Source organism: Sciurus carolinensis, chromosome 5 (assembly GCF_902686445.1).
Source record: "Sciurus carolinensis chromosome 5, mSciCar1.2, whole genome shotgun sequence".
Lineage (NCBI taxonomy): Eukaryota > Metazoa > Chordata > Mammalia > Rodentia > Sciuridae > Sciurus > Sciurus carolinensis.
This window is the reverse complement of record NC_062217.1, coordinates 129828659-129846369: the sequence shown is the minus strand read 5'-3', so window position 1 is coordinate 129846369 and position 17711 is coordinate 129828659. Positions and strand designations below refer to the sequence as shown.

The 17711-nt window shown below is 54.7% G+C and overlaps 1 protein-coding gene across 10 annotated transcripts in view; it reads right to left on the bottom strand.

Moving 5' to 3' along the window:
* Zmiz1 (zinc finger MIZ-type containing 1) overlaps positions 1-17711 on the bottom strand; it is a 221417-nt gene that overhangs the window by 47167 nt on the left and 156539 nt on the right. The gene's annotated exons all lie outside the window — the stretch shown is intronic.

Here is a 17711-nt window from a genome sequence, read left to right as displayed (position 1 = left end):
GGCAGAAACTCGGAACATCCCTTTTCTCCATTCATCTTCCTGACAATCCTGCAAAGTGGAGATCACTACCTCCATTTTACAGGAGGAAATTGGGCCTCAGAGAGGCTAAGGAAACTGCCCAAGGGCAACCAGTGATAACGGTCCATAGAGTGGAACTATTCGCTTTAATTAATAAGATTACGTTTTACTTGCATAAGTAATACACAAATCTACTCCCTTTGTAGAGCTAACATTCAGGTAGAGCCCACAATAGGGATCAGGACCCACAGTTCTTCCGTAACATGTGATGATTCACCTCACGGTTCCATTTCCTAACTCTGAAATGTTATTTTGAAGAGGTAGTACGTGCATGTAACTAGGCATACAGAGAAGCAGCTGGGCACTGTGCATGCCTGGAACTCCAGCTACTTGGGAGGCCGAGGCAGGAGGATCGAAATTCCAGACCCCGTTTCAAAATAAAAAATAAAAAGAGCTGGGGGTGAGGCTCAGGGGCAGAGCAAGTGTGTAGCTTGCATGAGAGCCTGGGTCCATCCCTGGTACTACGGAAAGAGACAGAAAGAGAAGGAGAAAAGTGTTAAGTCTCGAAAAACACAACCCCCTCATTTTCTCACCAGGGGACCACGGCTGGTGGCTTGTGGCTTTTCCTTGCAGGATTGTTCTATCAGGGACTCCCATCAGGGTTTTGCAACCTCTGCCTGCAAGGTTCTCGCCTAGACGCCCCCGAGCCCTCCCTCAGTCCGGCTTCCCTGGCTTTCCAGTTTATGGATGGCAACACAGCCTGTCGCCTGCCTGCCCCTATTGCTGCTCCCTGCTTCACTGCTCTCCGGAGCACTTGTCGGCTTCTGCTGTAGGAAACCTTATTCGGTGACTCTCCACTCCCCACACTGGAACCAAAGCTCTCCAGGGCCAAGGCTGCCACATGCTGCATGCACAAACAAACCCACGACGCCCAGAACCATGTCCGGCACTCCAGGACAAGTATCCTTGAGGGAAGGCAGGAGTACCACCTGTCGGGTGAGAGTTGCCCCCCGGACACAAAATCCCACTCTACACCTGTCCTGAACCCCCTTTTCAAGAATGTCTGTTTCATATCAAATGCACTGCCACTCCTGAAGGGCAGGGCCCTGTCTCTTCTGTCTGATCTCTCCCACCTGGGAGATGCTCAGAGCTCAGAGTGACCTTGATCCCTACCTCACACCACAGACCAAAAAATGGTGGGGGGAGGCTTGAGACGGTGATACAGGGTGACAAGAAGAATTCCTCCACGGTCTTAGGGTTGGGGAAGAGTCTCAAGGCAGAGAGACCAGCACTAACCATAGGGGAGGTTGATAAAGTTTCCGAGAGCACAGTGGAGAACTTCTGGTGTCCTGCAGAGTCCACCGAGAAAGTGCAAAGGCCCTCCAGCCACATGGTGCAGGTGATGCTCCAGGTTCTGGAGGGTTGGGATTCTCAGAGGAGATGGAAGGTGACCTCATGTCCCTCCTCCCCAGTTCTGCCTTCCTCTTCCTCCTCCATGAAAAACCAGGGACTTTGAGAGAGACAGAAGAGCCCCAGCTACTTCCCCACCCCATGCAGAGATAACCAAGGATGAAGAAACAAATTGAAGTGCCCAGGAGCCTGGCAGGGCCTTGGGTAGTTTGACTCGATAGGGCAACAGCGTTTAACAAAGCGCACCCCATCCATCACTGGGCCCAGTCATTTAGATACCGGGCATTTGATTAAACTAATATGGGCGGCTGGGGCGAGGCATGGCTGGGCGCTTCCTACCCTCGCCTACAAATTAGACCGTCACACACAATCCGATTACCCTGACTGCCACATTTATCTCGAGAGAGGAGCCATCCATCACTCCTCAGTCGCTGGCTCTGTCGCCCCACATTAACTCCATCAGGAGGGGAGCCAAGTTCGCCTCAAAGTTTCACCAGGCGGTGTTTGCTCAGTCATTCATCCCATCATCCGCTCAACACCTACCTGCCCCAAGCACCCGGCAAGAACACCCAGCTCTTGCCCACAGGAGGCCTGGGAAAGGGGAAGTGTCTGAGCTGGGTGATCCGGGCACCTGCCATGTGCTGACAGACAGAACCAGTACCTGGAGCCAACAGGCCTGTGAGTTTCCCAGCTTGCCTCACCCAGCTGAGACATTGGGCCTGACCCATTACAGACCTGGTCCTCAGTGTCACACTGTGAACTGGGATGAGAGTGTTTCGCATCACTGTGACAGACTTTCTGCAGCGATGGACCTGTTCTAGATCTGCGCGGTCTGAAACCAGAGTCAGGGGCACGTAAACCTATGGAGCACTTGACCTGTGGCTACTGCAACCAAGGAACGGAGTTTAAATTCCATCTAACCTTAATTAATTAAATTTAAGTGTCAATCACCACATGGGTCTACTGGCTCCTGGGTGGGACAGTGCAGATTCAGCGGTTGGGTTAGCCTTCACGTAACCACGCAGGGCTTGGCCCCTGACAAGTCCTCCACAAGGCTCAGATCCCTCCCTTCTGGATTCTGAGACCAAAGAGGACAGCAGCCCTGAATGTTGGCAATCACCCCTTTAGTCTCAGTCCAGAGACGCAGGTCGTCTTCCCATTCTAAAGAAAAAGCAGCAGCAGCTCAGAGGTAAAGATGCCACAAACCCTAACAAGGCAGAGGCAGAACCGGAGGATCGTGGAACTCTGTGGCTTCAAGGTCCACCTTCGCAACGGACGCCGGCTCCCAGCAGACAGACAGTAAGGGCAGAGGCCCTGGTGGGCAGGCGGGGCCCCGCAGCCTCCTGTCTGCCCACACTTCATGCTGCAGAGGTCATGTGGCCAGCATCTCTGCCAGATCAGTGGCTTCAATGCCATGCTGGAGGTGGGTGCAGGTGCAGGGTCACCCCAGCCTGCCCCAGCCCCTCAGGCCAAGCCAAACACAACACCAAGCCCCAGAGCTCAGGGCAGAGAGGGGCTCCGAATTTTGGTTCTAAATATACTAATCCCAGATCAGACCCTGCCCTGAAGCTTTTGCAGGGTGATCAGGGTGACCGAGCAGCAGTCCTCAGTGCCATGGTGACCAGTCAGAGAGCTCAAGGCCATGAGGCTCTCTCCTCCCTTACAGGACACCTGTGAGCCCAGGCTTGGAAGTCTGGCAGGTGGTGGGGTCAAATCACTTTGTCACTAGGAATCTGAGGGCTCTGGGAGAGCTCAGTCCCCACTCTGGCCCTTAATGCCCTCACTGGGGACCTGGTCATTCCCTCTTGGGGCTGCAATGGGATGGGACATGTGATGCACAGATGGAACACCTTCGAGGAGCAAGCTCGTGATGGCGGGGCTTGTTCACATGGTTGGTGTGCCTGAGGTCGCAGGGTAGGTCAGACTCCAGGCCAGATCCCCCGTCTGCCTGACTGCTGCTCACCAATGGACTGTGTGACTCGGAACAAGCCTCCTTACCCCAACAGACTTTTTTTTTTTTTTTTAAAAATCAGAAACAAGTAAAATCACAAGCAGCAGCTGAGCATGATGGCGCATTCCTGTAATCCCAGAGACTCGGGAGGCTAAAGATAGAAGAACCGTAATTTGGAGGCTGGCCTCAACCACTCAGCAACACCTCAGCAACTTAGTTAGACCCTGTCTCAAAACAAAAAATAAGGGCTGGGGAGATAGCTCAACTGGTAGAGTGCTTGCCTTGCAAGCACAAGGCCCTGAGTTCGATCCCCAGTACCGCAAAAAATAAATAAATAAATAAATAAATAAAAAACAAAAAGGACTGCAGATATAGCCCAGTGGTAAAGTGCCCCTGGTTCAATCACCAGCAAACCCCCATCCCTCTCAAATCACAAGCACGTGCAAACACTGTGAGGGCCAGGCAGGATGTGCAAAGGCCTGTGCAGCCTGGATTTGTCACACACGGTCGGATCTGTGTGCCAGTGACAGGCAGACATTCCCAGTAGCTTCAGGGCAGCCTGACCCCAAAAAGCAATCACCACCCAGAGCAGATGTGCCACTGCAGAACAGCTGGAGCATAAGAGTCCAGTCTTCAGCGCAGAGGCGTCCTGCTGGCCAAGGACCATTCACAAAGCTTGGGCTGGAAAGGAGCAAGCCTGGGTCAACTGAAGCTGCCCGGGAGCACCTCCTGAATGTGCTGCAGCAGAGGCCAGCAGGCTGCCTCCCAGGAGGGCTGCCCCAGCCCACCTGGTGGGTACTGTGGGCCCTAGTTGGCCAGCATGGCTGGGAAGGATTCAGGGGCACACTACAGCTGTGGGAAGGAGGGGGCTGCTCTGGACAAAATGTAGGAGGTTCCTGGCCCGAAAATCCTGGAGGGATGAGGTGACCCAGAAGGGCCAGGTGAGAAGGGAGTGGTATCAGCTCCCTCCCACTGCCCCAAATTGAAGGCACACTTAGCCACTCACACAGTAGTATAACTGAGTCTGTAACACTGTGCCAAGACGGGCAAGGAGCAGTAACTGAAGGGAAAAGAATGCGGGGTGCGGGGGTGGGGGGGAGTTAGCTCCCCTTAGCAAGCTACCCCCTCAGTGCCGAGGAAGGTACCAGGGAGCTCCTCATGAGAACCCTCTTCTGCCAGGACCACTAGCATTCCCTCCGCCCCTCCCCAAAATGCCAAAATGCCAACACTCCTTTGTTGCCACTTAAACCAATTTGGGGGTAATTCCGCAGGCAATTGTCTTCCGATTTACAATGCGGCTCTGTGATTGCATCCAGGCTGATGGTTCAGGCTGTAATTGTATGGTAATCACTTCTGTTTATGATCGATGCGGAAATCACTATTGTTTTCTAGCAGGCTTGTTAAATCAAAGAAGTGGAGGGGTGGGGAGGGAGGGTTTATTTCTGTGAGTTGGAGCCCCGGGAAAATGAAATTAAGCAGAACAACCCAACGTGGGGGAGGTGGCTCAAAGGCACCATCGAGAGCTCAGAACCAGAGATAGTCAGGGACACAGAGGGCAGAGATGGCGAGACATGAAGCAGAGGAACACATGGGGAGAGACACAGGGATGCCCAGACCCTGGACAACGTAGGACAGAGATGGTCAGATACCCAGATATGCCCAGATGGACCCCACTTCTTAAACACATGATGGAGAAATACCGGGACCCCTCCTGAGACTCCCACATCCACATTTACCAGACCTGCTCTCACTCATTGTCACAGAAAGGCAGGGACAACCAGGTGGCAGGTAGCAGGCCAGGCACTGGCTCTCTGGATTGGAGCACCACACCTTCCGCGCCTGGGATCTCTCAGCCTTCTCCCAGCCCCTGTCCTGAGGCCGCCCACCTGCCACCTGGAAACAGGATTGGCAGATGGCACCTGGGGGCCAAGGTGCCAGCAGCAGGATGGGGTTGTGAGCTGAGCTGCTGCTTCAGGGAATGTAGGGAGCTGCCCACCTGGCGGGCAGAAACCCGAACCTCCCAGAGGCTGCAGTGAACAGGCCCAGGCTGGGTGGGGGCAATGCCTTCCCAGGTAGTGTGGGGGGAGGCACGCGTGGCATCAGAGGACTGAGCCTGCCCAGGCTGGAGGCCACCAGTCCCGCAGGGCGGGAGCAGGCACCAGCTGTCACGTGCAGCTCGGAGAAACCTCGAGGTCCCTGGCTGAGCTCGGCTACAAGGCATATGGCTTTTCTTACACACCCTTCTTCCCTAGCCAGAGTGGATGGGGACCACTGGAAATCAGCACCGTGTGAAAAATTTCAGGTGTTTCCATTCGCAAGCCAGCAAGGTTGGATGGCATCACTCCGCCAGCTGTCCCTATAGCGCAGGGCCCCTCCTCTGCCTATCTAAGCTATACTTCATATTTTACAGTTCTCCTTCGCCCCCAGGGGAGGCTTCCCTCACCAAACTGGACACTAACGCACCAAGTGTCACACTGCGCTTGCAGGACTTGGTCACCCCACACCTGGCTCTAGGTGTGGCGTGGTTCTAGTTAGTCAGTGGTGACTTTGGCAGGTTGGAGCCTTGCTTGACAGTGAGTGGGGACAAGCAGGATGCACCCTGTCAAGGCAGGTTACATGTAGAGCAAGAGGAGCACTCAGCATATCCAGCCCAGGGACACCCGTCCAGTTCTGACTTTGTGGCTTCCTTCAAACCCAAAGCAATCCAACTCCTGCACTGTCCTCCACAAAGGCAGCCAGGGCCCTGGGATGGCGGGCGATGATCTCAGCCCAGGCCCTGAATAGGGGAGAGGACCAGCTCCCAGACCCTTGAGACCCTGCTGGGGTCCAGTGTCTGAGCTTGCCCACCTGGCCCTCAAAACGCCAGGCCCCCCCTGCCCTGTGGGGCCTGAGCTGGGGCAGCCCGCTGCCTAATTAGGGGCTCAGCAGGGCATGCCAGAAAGCGGCCAGAAAAATCTTAGAAGTGTAACAATCGCTCCTAATTGGACTTCTAGGACTCATCTTGAGAAACAGACTACTCCTCCCTCAGGGATTCCGTTTCTGAAGTATATACAAATAAGTGATAGTTATTCGACATTAAAAACAAAGTTGGTTAAAAATGAGAATTTAAGTTATAATTAAGTTTTCTAGATGGAGAGGGAATCCCCAAGGGCCGGGCCCATGCTTTGTGTGTGTGGCAGTGAGAACGTGGTGCACGCACGTGTGTCCACACGGGGCACGTGGATGCAGAGTCGGGGTTATCTTTGTTGTTCCAGGGTCATCCTCTGGGTCAGGGGGTCCTAACCAAGTCCTAGACATAAGAGAGGCTCCTGTTGCCTGGGCCCCAGAGTCCCCAGGGTGCTGTCAGGAAGTGGAGGCCAAGGCCTTCACTGGCTTTCCTGGTGGCTGCTGAAGACTAGTCTCTGAAGGCAGAAGGCAGAGTTGGGGTCTCAGCTCCTCACGACAGCCCCACCCTCCCAGGCCTGGGTTCCCCTATCACACCCTGGAGGTGAAGAGAGCATCTGCCCTGGAAGAGAAGACACCATAGACCACAGACATAAGCAGTGCCTTCCGGATGTGGAAAGCTCTAGAAACGTGCAGCGAGCCCAGCCCTTCTCCAACTTGTAACCACCGGCTCTGGAGGCAGCCCATGACCTCTGGCCTCTGTCTGCTTTGCACTGGAGCTTAAGTGGGGTCCTGGGTCTCAGGTGTAAGGTAAAGCCATGTAGGCCAGGAGTTCTCCCTCCCTGTTCCCCCAAGGGTGAGTATGCAGGGTAGGATGTCATCTCTGTGGAGAGGCTGGGGCCAGTTTGAGAGGGAGTCAGGCCATCGAAGGAGCCCACTGCTTCTGCTCAGGTCGACCCTGCCCCAAGAGACAGGCCTGCGAGGGTCCTTCAACCCTGGTGCTAAAGCAGGACTGGAAAGGACAATCCCATTTTCCAGATGGGGAAAATAGGGGCCTAGAGAGGCCACTGACTTCCTTCAGGAGTGGAAGGCAGGTGGGCATTCTGAAAAAAATATGTGAAAGTCTCTCTGTAGTCACTCTGAATGCACAGTATTCTTCTGTCACCACTGAGACAGGCAAGAGGAAGCTGTGGATACCAGAGTGGATTTCCCCGAGAAGCCACCAAAGGCTCCTTCCTGAAGCTCTGTGGTCATGTTTCTGAGGATGGGATGGGCCATCTGGGCCCCCTCCACTCCTGGGGTAAGCCTGGTCCCCAGTCCCTGGCAGCAGTGAGGCCAGATGCTCCCTCTGGGGGAGGCATACCCCAGAAATAAGGGACCTCAAAGTCAGCCCTGTCAGGAGTCATTGCTCTGTCCTGTGGGAGTGGACTGATGGTTTGCCTGCACCACAGAGCAGGCTGCATGGGGCGCCATCTCTCTTACTGCAACATGATGGTAATGACCAAGATTGATGCACGGCACCCTTTGTGTCAGGCGCATGAACTCATTGGGTCCCCCAACAATCTCAAAGTCACGGCTATTACTATCTCTGTTTCCGAATGTGGAGGCTTAGGCATCACAGGCCTGAGGTCACATGGCTGGTAAGCGAGGGTCTGACCACACACAGACGGTCCTTCCTCTCCCTTGCGTAGTGCAGCGTGGCAGGGAGGGACAGTGGTGACACCTGCATGCCCCAAAGGAATCAGGACGTCTGAACGCCAACTCATATGCCACATGCCCCTCCCATGTTGCAGACATGCTGCCGACACCCACATGTCACTAAGCATGCAAACTCATGAGAACCAACCCACACCCGCATCCAGCCATGATTCAGCTCGGAAACACCCTTCACTAGTTGCCACGGACACACCCACGTTCCCCTGCATGTGCGTGATGCATGCACACAGATGCAAAACCCATGTCCTATTTGCAAATGTTCCACCTTAGCGCACGATCCTTTGACAGGCTCACCCCCACTTCACCCTGGATGTGCATGAGGCCCCGCACACCCAGCACCTTCCAGCCCTGATGTCTTCCTTCTGGGATTTAAGTTCCCTGGGGGCAAGACCCCACCCAAAGCCTGCTCTTTTTGTTCATTCACTCATTTAAACACATACTAGTACACACGTATTGCCCACCAGGACACTAAACACGCAAACTTCAACGAGCTAAGCTATGAACTTGAAACACAACATTCCCACACAAGCCCAGGGTGGTACCAGATGCTGCAGCAATGGTACAGGGCACATGGTGGGTGTCACAGGTGTGTCTACTAATACGAGCACAAGTAGGAGAAGCAGGTACCCAGGGTCCTCGGGGGGGATGTCTGACACATGCCCACCCAGTGAGCCAGCTACGCAGTGGCTCTAGCTGCGACAACAGGTCTGTGGGTGAGGATGTCCTTTTCTACAGAAGAGGAACCTAAGCATGCTGTCCAGTGACAGGGAAATCCCAAGTTCATGACCACCTGGGTGGGTGATGCAAGGCTTCAGTAAACAGACCCAAGACCAGAGAGAAGCCCAGGAAAGCCCGGGGGTGGCTGGTTTCCCAGAGAGGGCGCCACTGGGGGAACCCCACATCCTGGGAAGAAACCCTATCCCAGGGGCTGTTACCTGAGGAGAATTTTATCCAGGTCACTGAAGGTATTTCTAGAGAAAGCACAACACCATATGAAGGTATTTCTAGTGAAAGCGCAACACCATACGAAGCTCAGAGGATTATGGGCCCCGATCAGCCTGAGGCTGGAGAGGCTTAATTCTAGTCCGAGAGTGGGCTGCAGGAGACTCTGCTCACCAAGGGCTGCCTGTTCAGGAGGGAGGTCTGGAAGTGGTGGTTCCCCTGAACCCCCTGCTGTCTGGCCTGCTGCCCACTGAGAGCAGGAAGGTCAGGTGCACAGGGAGGAGGTAATGCCTTCATTTCAAAGGTCAGCGTTGGCCTGGATGGAAGGAGCTGGAGACCGCGTTTACAATGAAGGCAGCGCTGGGCCCTCATTCTTCCCTGACCTGACATGACCTCTGGGAATCTCCTTCCCGCCCCCACGTGTCTCTCAGAAGTCACTAGACTAGTGCCAGTAGTCCAGGCTCCACTGGGTCCAGGAGGATAGGGTGGGGAGTTTCTCTGCTTTGGGTGCTGCTGTCCTGAAACCCTGGGTTGATGGTTTTGTCCTCCTACTAGGGCATTCCTGGGACCATCCTGGAGCTTTTGGGGACAGTCATTGTCAAACAACAAAAAATATGACACACCTGTGCATTACATGGGCAGTCCCCAATGCCCTGCAGAGAAGCCACAAGCCTTTTCTCTGAGTGAGTGCTGAGCTCCTGACCAAGAGGCCCAAGGGCCCAAGGGTAGGTGGGGGCAGGCAGGGCACCGTGTGCATGAGATCTCTAGGGCTCATGGGAAGGTGGGCATTCTGCATCTGCCACCAATTCAGGGCTTGGGCTGGAGGGAAGGCACTGCCACACTGACGCACAGAAGGATGTGCAAGCGGCTGGGGCTGCGGTGGGTGATTAAGAGGCTCTTGCAGGGAAGCAGGGGGATGATGTGCCCCCAGAGGAGCAGGCCTCACACAAGTGCAAGGAGCCCCATGGCAGAACAGCAAGGACAGCTAATGGCTACTCAGGGATGACTAGGTCCGAGCACCAGGCCTGAGGCTTTGGCTGGAGTGGGCTCTGTAATCCTCTCACAGCTTCCCCTTCTACAGATGAGGAAACTGAAGCTAGAGGGGGTTTGGGACCCAGTGTGTGCAGCGCACGAGCGAGCAGGGGAGAGGTGTCAGGCAAGGCTCGAGTGGGGGGCTCTGAGGGCCGAGGGCCTCCAGACCCACTGGGGAGAGTCACGCCCTCCCCATATGTGCTAACGCCACAGCACCTGAGGGGAAGCCTGCCCAGAATGTCCAGTTTCACCTCACCTCTCCCCACGGCGACAAATGCCTAGGAAGCACCCTCCGCCCTCTACAGCGCCCGTCTTCTTGCTGTGCAGTCTATTCCCCGAGAGACTGTTGCTGCCTTGCTCCCCAAGGTTGGCCCAGTGCTGCTCTGCCTCCGGGACCCCAGCCCAGCACCAAAAGTCCAGTAGGGGCCAGGTCCTGGGGTGTGAGGGTGCAGTTTGCTAGCTGAAACCACCAACCCCAGAACTCGTTTTCAGCCAGGGCCTCTCGCAGTGGCCTCGGGCAGATGGAAGCCAGGCTTGGGGTCACGGGCCTGGCCCTGCAAGCCCACCCTCTGTAGGGCTGCAGGTCCCTCCTGAGAACCACCTCAGCATGGCTTGGCTCACACGCCCCGTACACAGAACTCTGGGAGCCCCCAGGCCCTGGAAAACCATGGGTGGACCTCAGAGGGAAGCTCTTGTGGGAAGCTCCCGAGGGCGGCAGGTGTCCAGGATGTCGGCTCCCAGCTCTGCTCCCCAGGAGGGAAATGAAAGTGGGTACAAGGGTGCCGGCCCTCGAGCACCTCCTCCAGAGCTAGGACACACTCTGGAACCCCAGTTGGCCACGGGCAGGGGCAGTTCTGCGGCTGAGCACAGACGAAAACCACAAACAGACTTGAGCCCCTCTCCCTCCTCCTCCTCAGGCTCTCCCCTGACAGCTGTCACTCGGAAGGAGAACAAGCCCCTCCACAGGTCCTGGCAAAATCTCTGGTCATAACATACAATATGAAGACAGGCAGGAGCAGGCACAGGTGGGGAAACTGAGGCCCAGAGGAGGCCAGGGGGAAGCCAGGTCAAGAGAGCACCCAGGCTCTCAGGCTTGGGAACAGAGAGAACCAAAAAGCAGCTAGTTTTGGAGCTAAATGAGGGAACTGTCAACCCCATGGTAAGTAATAAATGCTGCCATTCACTAAGCAAGTACCATGTGTCAGTTCACTGAGCCCCATGTCACTCACACCCCATGGCAACACTGCCAAGCCAGGTACGGCAGTTCTATTTTATTGATTTGGAAGCAGAGGCTTGGAGAAGTGAAGTGACTACCCCAAAGTCACCCAGGAAACAACAGATGTGGGCTTCATAATTACTCTCTGACACCGTCTTGGTAGAACTCTGGATGGCTCCATTTTAAAAGCCTTGGGGTGCTGGGGGTAGGGAGGAGCTGCTGGGTCCTATGCACAGGGGCAGGGGTGGAAGCAGTCACAGGAGCTGCTGACAGTGAGGCAGGCAGGTCCTCAATGTCTCAGGCCCCCTACAGCTCGGGCCTCCCACACAACCACAGGCAACAGCTGTGGGGACCTCTCAGACTCTCAGACACACACAGCATTGTCCAACAGCCTCCGGCCTGATGGAGTGTTCACTAGTGACACCATTCAGTATATTAGCCACTAGTCCCAGGAGGTTGCCAAGAACTTGAAATTGGCTACTGTAACCGAGGAATTGAAAACTTTATTTAATTTTACCTAACATATAGCTTCACAGTCACATGTAGCTAGTGGTTGCTGTATTGGATAAAAGCCAGTGCTGCTCAGTAAAGATGGGGCACCAAGAAAGGAAGGATTCGATGATATCGCACATCCAATTTGGGACAATAGCTGGGCAGCCTCTCATCTCCTTCCGGGGTGAATGCCTTTGCCACAACCAACCTAGGCCCTGTGCTGGTCATTTACCAGGCGTTTATGGAGCACCCAACATTGATGGATGTCCTGGATGGCCTGTCCCTCAACTCACAGTCCAGCAGGGCTGACACCCCCTGGGCAAACGATCACATAAAACATACCAACGTCTGGCTGCAGGATGCGCACAGGGGCTCAAGGACACTCAGGGAGTGTCCACATGTGCGGGAGGCAGTGAACAGAGGAAGGCTTCCTGGGCAGTGGCATTTGAACTGGGCTGGAACACAGTAGAAATTCGAGGAGATACGAGCCCCCCACCATCTGATGATTACGCATTGTTCACAGGTATGGCATGTTACGCTGCATATCAAGAATATGTGTGTTAACTATGTGGAAGGAAGGAAGGAAGGAAGGAAGGAAGGAAGGAAGGAAGGAAGGAAGGAAGGAAGAAGGAAGGAAGGGAGGAAGGAAGGAAGAAGGAAGGAAGGGAGGAAGGAAGAAGGAAGGAAGGGAGGAAGGAAGGAAGGAGGAAGGAAGGGAGGAAGAAAGAAGGAAGGAAGGGAGGAAGGAAGGAAGGAAGAAGGAAGGAAGGGAGGAAGGAAGGAAGGAAGAAGGAAGGAAGGGAGGAAGGAAGAAGGAAGGAAGGGAGGAAGGAAGGAAGGAGGAAGGAAGGGAGGAAGAAAGGAAGGAAGGAAGAAGGAAGGAAGGGAGGAAGAAAGGAAGGAAGGAAGGAAGAAGGAAGGAAGGGAGGAAGGAAGGAAGGGAGGAAGAAAGGAAGGAAGGAAGGAAGAAGGAAGGAAGGGAGGAAGGAAGGAAGGAGGAAGGAAGGGAGGAAGGAAGGAAGAAGGAAGGAAGGGAGGAAGGAGGAAGGAGGAAGGAAGGGAGGAAGAAAGGAAGGAAGGAAGAAGGAAGGAAGGGAGGAAGAAAGGAAGGAAGGAAGGAAGAAGGAAGGAAGGGAGGGAGATCTATTTCATTCATTCCTGGGGCTGCTTCTTCCTTCCTTGCTAAAATTCCCTCCCTGATTCTACACAGTTCTCCCTCCCACATCTAGGAGCTGAAACAGACCAAGTTAAATTTTCTGATCTACCAGTCAGATTACAAACTCTTGGGAGGCAGCAAGGATGCCTATAAGTCACCAGTCACCTTAAGCTCTGTCCGAGGGGGCAGAGATGGATTATTGGGGCACAGAGAGAACGTGAGAACAAAAAGCCCAGAGCTGTCTCCTCTCACCTGTGTGCTCAGCCCCAGCCGGGAGGAGAGGCGCACACGGATTCACGCCTCTCAGGCCTGGCTATAATCCCTGAGGGACAGTGAGTTCACAAACAGGCACAACTCTCTTTTTCCAGAGGCTGCCCTGGTGGGGGTGGGGTGGCAGGACAAGTTCCATCAAGTTCCTGGAGCTCCTCTGCTGAAGGCAGAGCTGACTGTCCCTCATCCCCACCATGGCCAGCTGCACTCAGGAGCCCTGTGACAGACGAGACTTTGCACTGCATAAGCAGTGGCAGGCACATTCCCGCAGCAGGACACTGACCTCCTCACGTCCATGCACAGATTTCTGCCTGCAGCTCAGCTACAGCCCTGCTCCTGGAAGCCACAGGAGTCCCAGGGGCCTCTGTGGTTCCAAAGCCTTCCCTGGTTCCCTCCGTCCTGGAGATAAAATCTGTGCTCTGGGCGGGAGCTTCAGCAGCGGCCCTCCTTACCCCCTCCTGAAGGTTCTGCTTCTCCTCAAGTTCCACAGCTCCCCTGGATCTGGAGCCTGTGCAACCCTGTCGTCCCACCTGACATTCGTTCTGCTCAGGACCCCTCCCACACATTTCTAGGAAAAGTGTCAGGCTGCTCTGGCCCTAAAGTCACCATTTCCTCCTTCCGCTCTTTGGACATAAACCAAGGCCTCTACCGCACCCCCAGATGCTGATGGCCCCTGGGCAGGACCCAGCTTCCTTCCTACTTTCTCCCCACCTGTCTCATGTGCCCTGTTAGGGGCCAGTGGTTGAAATCCTGGAGTGGAGTCTGTCTTTCAGACACAAGACAAAGAGACGAGACAGCAACATCCTCAGGACAGAGATGAGAACACTCGGGTTCCCCCCAGGGGATGTGACTTGCCAAAGGTCACACGCTAATTTGGCACTGCGTCATAGATATTATCACTTGAGGGCTAGGCTGAGGAGCTGTGTTTCCACGAACAGCATCAGAATCATGTGGGGGAACTTTACAAAGCCAATGCCAACCACAGAGGAAGGGCCCACCCCCAAACTACGGAGCCTCCAAGGTGATTCGGGAGCCTCAGCCTCACAGAACAGGGGTGTCCTGGCTAAACACCCTTTCACTGAACACACGTCAATTATCCACTACTGCCCTGGCCTCACCCTGTGTTGTGGGTGGGGAGAAGCAGGACAACCAGCAGGACTGCAGAGGCTCAGAGAAGGCCCTGAAGAAGTCCCCAGAGCTCAAGCAAAAGTCAGGCCCACAGCTGGGGCGACTGAAAGAGGAAAAGGGCCTGTACTTCCTGAGCCTGCCTGGGCAGGGGGCAGTAGGCCACCCAGTCTAAAGGTCCTCATGCTCTGGGGGAAGCAGGGTTTGGCCTCTGAGTCACTTTGGAAGGGCCTATGGCCAAGGTTCATGAGTCTGTGGAACAAAAGTCCTGTAGGCATCCCTAGGTGACTCTCCCTGGCTCCCAGGAAGGGTGCAGTCAGCAGGGGCCCTAACCACCCCCTCCTCACATCCTCATTTAAGAGAACAGGAAACCTGGAAATGTGGACAAAGGACCTCTTATCCCTCAAGCTGCTTTGGAGGGGTCTTGAAGATCCTGTGATCTGGTGTGCTAGGGTCCATGACAGACTGCCACCCCTCCAGCAGCCTCAGGGCACAGGAGCTTGCTGCTGGGGGAAGTGGGCTGTACAGGACACAGGGACAAGGCCTCAGACAAACTAAACTCACCTGTTGGAGCAAGGACCAGAGAAGAAGGGCACAGCTGAATCATAAACCTCAGACTTATGATGGTGGACTGGGATTTGCAGCCGACCATGTGAGGATCTTTGCTTTATCCCAGGTCTGCCCAGCCATGTGACCTCGGGGCAGCAAGTCCCTTCACACCTCTGGGCAGTGGTTGGCTGTCTTTCCTGCCTGTGGGTGCTGCCCAGGTGCACCTAGGGGAAGCTGGATGTGCTCCAAGGGAGGGGGCCTTGTTTTTCCCTGAGCAGGTTCCCTTGTGAGGCTGTGGCTGCTTGGCAGGCCCTGGGAGAGTTTCCTCAGCAGCTGAGCCTTCTGGGAAGCACAAAAGCAAGCATGGCCCAGCAGACACCCCTTGACACGAGGCGTGGTAAGGTCCTGGCACAGCGAGAGTAGGGGGGCGGTTGGTACCATTTGCCAATTGCTCAGAAGCCCTTCCCTCACTTGGCTGCAGGCCTGCACCCCTCTCTGAGAAAGCGTGAGCAACTAGGCTACTGACAAGGAGCCAGCCTCTCCCAAGGGACCAAAGCCACATCCAGCAAGGTAAACACCTCCTCGCCCAGAGTGCCTCACCCTCTCCAGTGCTGCCAGCACAGAACTATCTGTTCCTGAGGACAGGGCCAAGCTGGCTCTCCCGCCGGATCGATGAATGACTTCACAGAGACTGACGCCTACCGGCACCAACACGGTCCTCAAGGAGGGCTGAGGATGTTCTTGGGACCACTGGCCACCCATGCCTCCTGGCTGACCTCTGTTAGATGGCACAGCACTGACTGAGGAAGGGTCAGAGACCTGGGGCTCAATCACTCCCTCACCTGGTGACCTCAGGCAAAACAGAACCTCAGCTTTCTCCTATGTTAAATGCGAGCACCTGCCTGGTCTAGGTCCCCTCACATGCAGGCTGCCATGACACTAAAGTCTAAGAACACAGAAGTCCTCTTTATCTGTCTGACTGGCCCTGCACTGTCACACCCGCAGGCTCTGAGCTAATGTCCTCGGCTGACATCTGTCCAAATCTCTACCCTTATAGGCCAGAGCTGTCCCGTGCAACTTTCTGCCTTTGTTGAAATGTCCTATAATCTTAGCTGCCCAATAAGTTAGTCCCTAGCCTCATGTGGCTATTGATGAACATTTGAAGTGCAGCTTAGTACCAATAAGAAACTGAACTCTTTGAATGAGTTTAAATGTATCAGCAGCCACTGTGGCTAGGGGCTACCATATTGGACAGTAGTCTAAGACCCAGCTCTACCATCCCTTGCTCCCTGTTGTGTGACCAAGAAAGAGCCATTCAGGGGGCCCCCAGGCGGGTCTCTGGCTAAAAACCTGTGGGAGTGCCTCTCAGTCTCACTGGCTGACTCCAGATTAGGAACTAATCTTAGCGTTCCCAGGGACTAAAGCATGGGCTGTGTGCTCAGACGCTCAAGCAACGCTGATATAGATTTGGAAGTGCTCTTTCAATCCCTCCGCCAGCTTCTCACGTGAACAGGGAAACAGCATCTGACCAGCTTTCTGCTCATGCAATCACTCAGCAGGCACTGGGCAGCCACTACCTGCCAGGCACCAAGACTGACGCTGGCATACATAGTCATGCAGTCCCTGCCTTCAAGGCCTTGCTCCAGCAGGAGCTATGCCCACATGCCTCCATCGCCTAGTGGGTGGTCTTGGGCACACTGGTTTTTCCACCTGAAACTGGGGCTCACAAGTGTTTGCACAAAACTGATGGGAACTCAGAAGCAAGAAAGAGAGAGGTGAAAAGGCTCTGGGCAAAGGGAGGGCCATGCAGGGGAGCGGAGACAGTGTTAGGAAGCAAGTCTCAAACTCTGTGTAGGCTGCTGTTTCCGGTAAAGACCCAGATTCTCACCAAAGCATCGGCGTTTGGTGGTTTCTCACTAAGGAAGTTCAGGGTAAAAATAGCACAGAAGGGACTTGAATCCAGCTAGTTACAGAGTAGTCACTGCCTGGCTAACACATAAAAAAGGGGAACAGGCTTGAGTAGCCATATGAACCCCAAGACTCACCAGTCCAACCCACCCACTTTGGGATGAGGGTCTTTTCACTTTGGGGTGAATGGGAGATGAGTTTCAGGTCCAGAGCCCCAGATCTGGAGGAGCCCAAGTTCCTACACACCATCTGGGGTTGGGGTTCCCCTGATTTCCGGGTGACACGGTCTTGATCACTCTATCTCCTTGGCCTGATTTCTGGCCCACTCTCAAGGATGGACCATTGAAAAGCACTCTGGCACCAAATCCTTGCCAGCTGCTTCATAAAACCTTCCTGTTGGAAGAACCATCAGCCATGCCCAGTGTCCATATGGCAGTCCTGCCTAATGGTCAAGGGCAGGGCACCTGGGCTCCCACTGTAAGAAAGATGCTCTCCTGAAGCCCATCGAAGGAGTTGCCACCTGTCCTCTCCTAGTCTCCCACAGCTGGCTTCCAGTTAAGACTCAGGAATTGGGAATGCTCTGATGCCTGGGAAACCAACACCAAAGCTATATTCTGGGAACCTTTAGCAGCTGCCCCTTACTTAGCAGTGTTTGGAGAAACCTCCAAGATCTGGTGCAAAATCCTCACAGCTTAATGTCAGGCACCCCTAGGAAGGCCCCTTCCTGCCCTCTAGTGCAGACCCATCTTCCACCTCCTCCGACAGCTGTTTTCCCAGCAAACACTTGTCAGAAGTGCACCCACCACCTCTGGGAAGGGCGTCCTGCAGCAATGGTAGCTTCACCAGCGCCCGTGGAGGTCTCCTGGTGCTTTCGGAATCAGGCATGCATTCTGACAAAGGAGCATCTTGAAGTTAAGACCCTCAGTCACTACCTCCATCGCTGGCTTCCTGGTTCATCCTTATTTTTGCAATGGGAGCCTACTGAGGACGGACGGAGCCTTGTAAAATGCCTGCTGGAGAGCCACCACTTCACCTTTGGAGAT